Here is a 6,595-nt window from a genome sequence, read left to right on the forward strand (position 1 = left end):
CAAGCTGCTTGCGGTCGGACAATGGAAACTAAAAAGAGGCTTGGGGCGGGGTTTGAATCCACTTAAATGCTACGGAGCCCGCCAGGGGACATTGGGAAAATATTTAAGATTGTGTTATAATGCAATACTTTGCAATATATTACAATAGTTAATGCACAAAAAAACAATACTTTTGCATTATATTGCAATACTAATTGCGTTATAACGCAATAAACTAAGTTACTAGGGGTAAGCAACCCGGAAGTGGAATCTCTCGTTCCATCACAAATAATTTGCGTTATTTTGCAATAAAAAAAAAAAATCATTGCAATATAACGCAAAGCTATTGTGTCATATTGTAATAGTATTGCGTTATAACACAATTAGTATTGCAATATAACGCAATAGTATTGCGGTTTTTTTTTTTTTGCATTAACTATTGCAATATATTGCAAAGTATTGCATTATAACGCAATCTTAAATATTTTCCCGATGTCCCCTGGCGGGCTCCGTAATATGCTTCTGCACTTCACTTGAGTTTTTTTTTTGGGGGGGGGGACGTTGGGGGGGGGGGGGGGGGCAAAGCAGCGCTCCTTAATTGTCCACACACAATGAGTGACCCATTAACAATATCGCCCATTACATTCGAACCCATGTCTGACTCGGTCGGTTTCGTCAACTTTGGAATGCTAATTTAATGACCCTCAGAGATGCATAAAATACTCCTGTGTGGCCCGAAACGGATTTGGTTACTAGTTAGTTCACATTTGGAAAAATATCTTCTTATATTCTTCAGTGGCAAGATTTTGGATTGAAAGTTTATTTTCTGTCAAAACGAGGTGCCTGACAACTTTCTTTACCAGCGTCGTGTTTTTCATGCCTTTCAGGTGGTCTGTTGATGTGCACAGATCATTGATTTAAATATGTTGATGTGTCCTCCGACCACCCCCACTGTGTTCCGTGCAACTGTTTGAACAGCTGTGCTTTCTTTATCGCTGCTGGGACCCACCGCTGGTCCGACCCGGCAGGAGTCGAATGAAGGTGGGGGGTCCCGGCGTTTTTGGAGGCTCTCAGCGGGGGGAAGGAGGTCCCACTGCGGCATGACTACCGCCTTGTTTACCAGAACTCAGCTGTAGTCCAGGAACACACCGCCGCGGCGTGTCGGAGGATCTACAAAAGACGGGCGATTACAGTCGGATCGTGAAGAACGAGCATGACAACTTAAAAGACACACTAGAGCAGGGGTGTGCAAACTTTTTGATTGGTGGGCCACAATGGGTTCTAAAATTTGACAGAGGGGCCGGACCAGGAGCAGATGGATGGAGTGTTTTGGTAACCTCACCTCATTGGAGAAAAAAAAAACATTTAATTTTAAACGAAAATGAACAAAACATTACAACAAAATATCTGTCTTTGACACACCAGAATATTTAGAAAATAAAACATGAACAAGCTTTATTCATTTAATTTTTTTTTTCAAGTTTGGCGGGCCGGATTAAAAGGTTTAACGGGCCGCATGTGGCCCCCGGCCCGTAGTTTGCTCACGCCTGCACTAGAGTATCACAAGGAATTATGAACAGTTCCATTGCTTGGTCATCATTTCCAGATTTTCTTCTCAGCAGCAAATATTCTCAGTCCATGAAAGTTTTTATCATTGTGTTTTGTCAAAATAAGACATTTGCAAACATCTGCTATTCGGTTGGAAAACAATGATCAACATGCATGCCAATTTTCTGACATGTTTCGGACCACACCAGGACCGAATCATAATTGATTCATGTTGGTGCATTTTCTGTACAATCAGTTTGAAAAAAAATGTCCTTTTTGAATAAAGGAAAGTAAATGAAAATGTGATTTTTAGGTATCATTGATTAATCGACACTCATCGACAAATTAATTGATTATTAAAAATAATCTGAAATGGATGTTTTAGTACCCCCTTTTTTAATACTACCACCTAACAGCTAATACTTTTTCAGTTTCTTTTTTACTTTATACTCTACAATTTTCATTCAATGCATTTAGTATCTTAATCGAAATCTAAATTCAAGTATTAAAATGGCTGATCAATCCAACAGGTTTTGCAGCCCGAGGCGAGCAAACTGCAAGTGCAAAGTTGAAACTTTTTCCTTTTAATTGATGCCTGATGCACGTATGCCACAGACGCCACGCTTTGAGACACGAAAATGGGATTTGAGTGTGACCATATGAGAAAGGTGTAAACACTTGTGCTTTCAATAGACTCGAACGCTTTGTTCCGAACACTGCGGGCGTCTCGGGACCTTCTGTTCTTATTTTTCAACCCCATGACGCTTCTTAAGTAAAGACGAGGCGCACTTAGATGCTCTTTTTTTTTTTTTTTTTTTTTAGATGATTTATTAATGGTTACGAAAAATAAAACGCTCTCGCGCCTTGAAATATTAACTCGCGCACACACTTAAGTCAACCATCGGGGGATGTTGCCAAGTAAATGAAGGTAAAACAAAAGTGCTAAAGGTTGATTGGGGAATTAAATTGGATATTGAGCGGACTTATGAGTGACTAAAAAAAAGCACAACCCTGCAAAAAGAACGAACTAATGGAGGATGATTGGCTTGCAAATGAGCTCCAATTCGAGCATCGGGCGAACGATAATTAGAATCAATACTAACCTACATTCTCTGCCCTTGAACCCCGAGCTGAATGCATTTGTGCCGGGATTGTCTTGTTCGCGCGAATGATGGAGATTTTCCTTCACACTGGCGTCAAGAGCAACACGGCAAAGTCGAGTAACTTAAACTTTTTTTTTTTGTGAATGAGAGCATGCATGTGTGTTTACATGAGTCTGAAATTATGGGGTGAAAAGCTATATGTTGACAAATTATGGCCATCAGTCTGTTGGTCAGCACACTCAGCGCCCGAGTCAGTCATCCCCATTAATTATGAGAGGCAGACGTCCTTTCGCGGGCGCCGCACACTGCCGCATTTATGAGCCGTTCCCACAGCGGACATTTTGTTTCGGACTCAGGGACGCGTAATTGGCGGCGGGCGGACAATGCCCACCTTAACACGGGCCACTTTGGAGCCTCTCGGCTGCCCGTCAAAAAGTCAACCCCACGCAGGCTCGCGTCCTGACAACAGCCACACTGTTCTCTCTTCGGGTCAAACGCGCCTGTGTTGTGCTGAGGTGGGCCGTTTCGCTCAGCGGTTCATATTTGCAAGGCATGCAAAAATCCTCCGCACGCTTTGAATATCAGAACAGAAATTTAAAATTCAACGAGACAAATTGTCTTAGTGGCCAGTGAGAATTATGTTTGAGCTGCGTTGTTGCTGCGAGGCGCAACAGTCGAAGATCATCCACGTGTTGGAAACATTTGACCCGAGGTATGTGCAAATTTTTTTGGGGAGCCGCCTCGCCTTACACGTTTCATCTAAGCCGCCTGATGGCCCATTTTATTATGTCGCAGTGCATCCCCACATTTAAAATTATTGACCAAAAATGGTTTGGAATTGCCTATAGGAGCTACAAGATGACAGCAGAGTATTTTACAAAATGATTGTCTGACTAAATGAAGCTCCTCCCCTCACGTTAACATATCAAGACGCCTGACGCCCAAGGAATATTTTTATATTAAAAAAAATCTACAAAGTTGTTATTAATGATCATGTTTATGGATATTTTCACTCAAGGAACATTCTGGAATAAATATTTTTTAAGTTTCTTTGATATCAGGAGAAATCAAGAAATTCCTACAAGCAGGCGTTACTTAGGATTCGTTGTTGTTTGACAAGCTTGAAAAAGCAATTCTGGTGATTTTTTTCCGAGGAACATGCCCGACATTGCTCATAACTTAATAATTGCCTTAAAAGGTATGCTTTAATGTGAGACGCTGCCAATATTTTCCGACCTGTTGGTGAGTTTACACAAGGCTGAAAACACATATACACCCGCACATACCTTCCCTGACACTCCACCCCTGCGCTGTATGTTTGTACTGGAAGTCACCTGGAGCGAGGCATGCTGGGTAGGCATTTTTTTTTTTCTGCGCACTGTTGCTATTCTCAGTAAAATTTCTGGCAGTCGGCCACGCACGGCATTAGTCGCCGCCAACATCTGCGAGTGTGTGCGCGCTTGACGCAGACCGCGAAGGCTCTGGCGCGCTCCGATCCGCATATACAAACTATCCAAAGGGTGGTTTGGAGGTGCGCTTCGGGGTGTGTTGGAAGTGTTTCGCAGCCAGAAGAGTATCTATCAAGCAGGCGCCGCTGTGACCAAACAAATCCGGCGGTGGTTTAGAATACACGATTTTGCCAAGAGGGGGATGTGAGTGCACTCTATGTTGCGTTGAGCGTAGTATGAAAGGCGTTGCGAGTGAGGAAAGGTGAGTCGGAACCAATGGCAGTGAATGAGTCAAGTAGTGTTGGGGAAATGAAGCTTCAAATCAGCTTCGTGAAACAGTTGTTGTTGTTTTGGACTCCAGTAGATGGCACTCTCTGTTTCTCTCCCTGAAAGCACACGGAAAAACCCTTTATTTAAACCAACAGCGCCCTCTACAGGACTCCAAAATACAACAACTGGTTCATGAAGCCAATTTGAAGCTTCATTTTCCCATCACCAGAGTCAAGGTACTAAAGAAAGCATCCGATACCAGCAGCCGATACTTGATTGTGGAAAACAATTCATGCAAACAACTGTACTCCCATTTCTGATTATCCGACTCAAAGTCGTAACAGAAAATGTCGATATTACTTGAAAGTGTCTGGCGTCTCTCTGATGTCGCTCCAGCGGCGTCGGAAGAGGAGGCCATGAGGAAGCAATCCATGTGGACGCTCTCCAAAATCCTGCAAGAGTCCACAGGGATCTAATCAATCACTACAAACAGGCAAAAACACTCCAACATGCCATTCCTGCGCCCCCCCCCCCCCCGGCTCCTGCTGGGATGCCGTTGTCTGTTTGTTTTTCTCCCCGCCGAGAGGTTAGCTCACCGAAATAATTAATGTATTATTCCACTCATAACATTACACAAATGTCAAGATAAATAATTAATATGAAATGTAATTCTCTGAAACGTTCCTCTCACAAATGTTGCTTGGATGTGTAACAGTAGAAAACGATGAGTTCAGTCGTACTTTAAATACAAACGAGATAGGCCCAGCAGTCTCGCACATCTAAGCAGCTGTTAGCAAGGCAATAAAGCATCGACGAGACTCCCTCCACCGCCACAAAAGACCAACTTATCACCCCATCACCTGCTTTGTGACATCAAAAAGAACGGCATCGCGTGGAAAACGGGCTCGGTCTGCGGCGCTGTTAAAGTGACACGGATTGCCGAGAATGTATATTGTGAAGTCACCATATCTAACGATGAGGTGTAAAAGCGTTACTGATGTGGGAACAAGCCATTTAGGGAACACAGCGACAATGTTGCGACAATAGCAAACGGGATTTGGACTCATTCGTAACCTCATTTGATGATGCTTAAGCAGTCAAATGAAGTGCTTTGAGTTCCAATGTCTAAATCGACACGTCTTTTAATTAATACAGAAGCCAGCACTAACTCCATTCCAGTTTTAATCGGGCGCCATCAAAGTTTGTCACATTTGCGTCCGGGTGTCAAGAGGCTAATGAGGTTGCCTCCTCCCCGCGAAGAGGAAATGCCCGCAAAGAGTGAAAATGTGACCTCGCTTAACAGGAAACTGTCGGACGCATGGCCCGGGGGGGGGGAGGGACTTTGCATCCACCCGGGCATGCATATCTAATGAGGGGTCTTTTAATGTGGAAATTAAACAGAGCACATACTGTTTTAAATTGTAAATGTATCATTTCAAGCACTGAATATCAACTAAGGCGGCTGTTATGGACTTCACTCCTTTAATAAGGGTGTAAAATGGGGTCTTTGGTGAAATATATTAGTCTATTAATGGCAATGACAACCTTGTAATATTTTGTAGTCATCTGATTTTAAGCAAAGTGACAAATGAAGTCTATGAAATTTAATTTATAATTTGAAAAAAATTCATGAATAGAAATAACACATTTGAAATATTAACGTTGGTACATGAATTGAATTTCACTCTGACTCAAAGTCTCCATTGTATATATTTTGCATTGTATGCTCTCTTAGCAAATAATATTTCCATATTCCACAATAAATGTCACCACAAAGTTTCGGTTTAAGTAATGAGATAGTTACCAAAACTTTTACAAACTTGTTCTATTTAATTGTGAAAGTTTTTTGGGTTTTTGTTGATTGATGATTACTATTTTTTCTGTAACTTAACTTAAATGGTCCCAAAAATATATATATTTTAGTACAATTAACATATGCATGCAGTACCTGGTTGATGTTATTCATGTCATAGCACACGAATAAAAACTTACATTTTTAAAAATAATCAGTCGTCTGTTTTTTTATTTTTTTTTCAATGACAGGGGAAAAATATTCTCCCCTTAAAAAACAAAGTAAAATACCAGAAAAAGGAAAAATCCATAAAACAAAAAAATACTCTGAAAATCAGAAATTAAAAAAAAGAAATAAAAATAATAAAAACAAAGCAAAGCCCCCCAAAATATTTTTTCTTCAAATGAATGCAATATCCTTCCATATTTAATAAAGTACTGCTAATTAAATTCTAC

Source organism: Idiotropiscis lumnitzeri, chromosome 2 (assembly GCF_059441095.1).
Source record: "Idiotropiscis lumnitzeri isolate Australia: NSW breed Sydney's pygmy pipehorse chromosome 2, RoL_Ilum_1.0, whole genome shotgun sequence".
NCBI lineage: Eukaryota > Metazoa > Chordata > Actinopteri > Syngnathiformes > Syngnathidae > Idiotropiscis > Idiotropiscis lumnitzeri.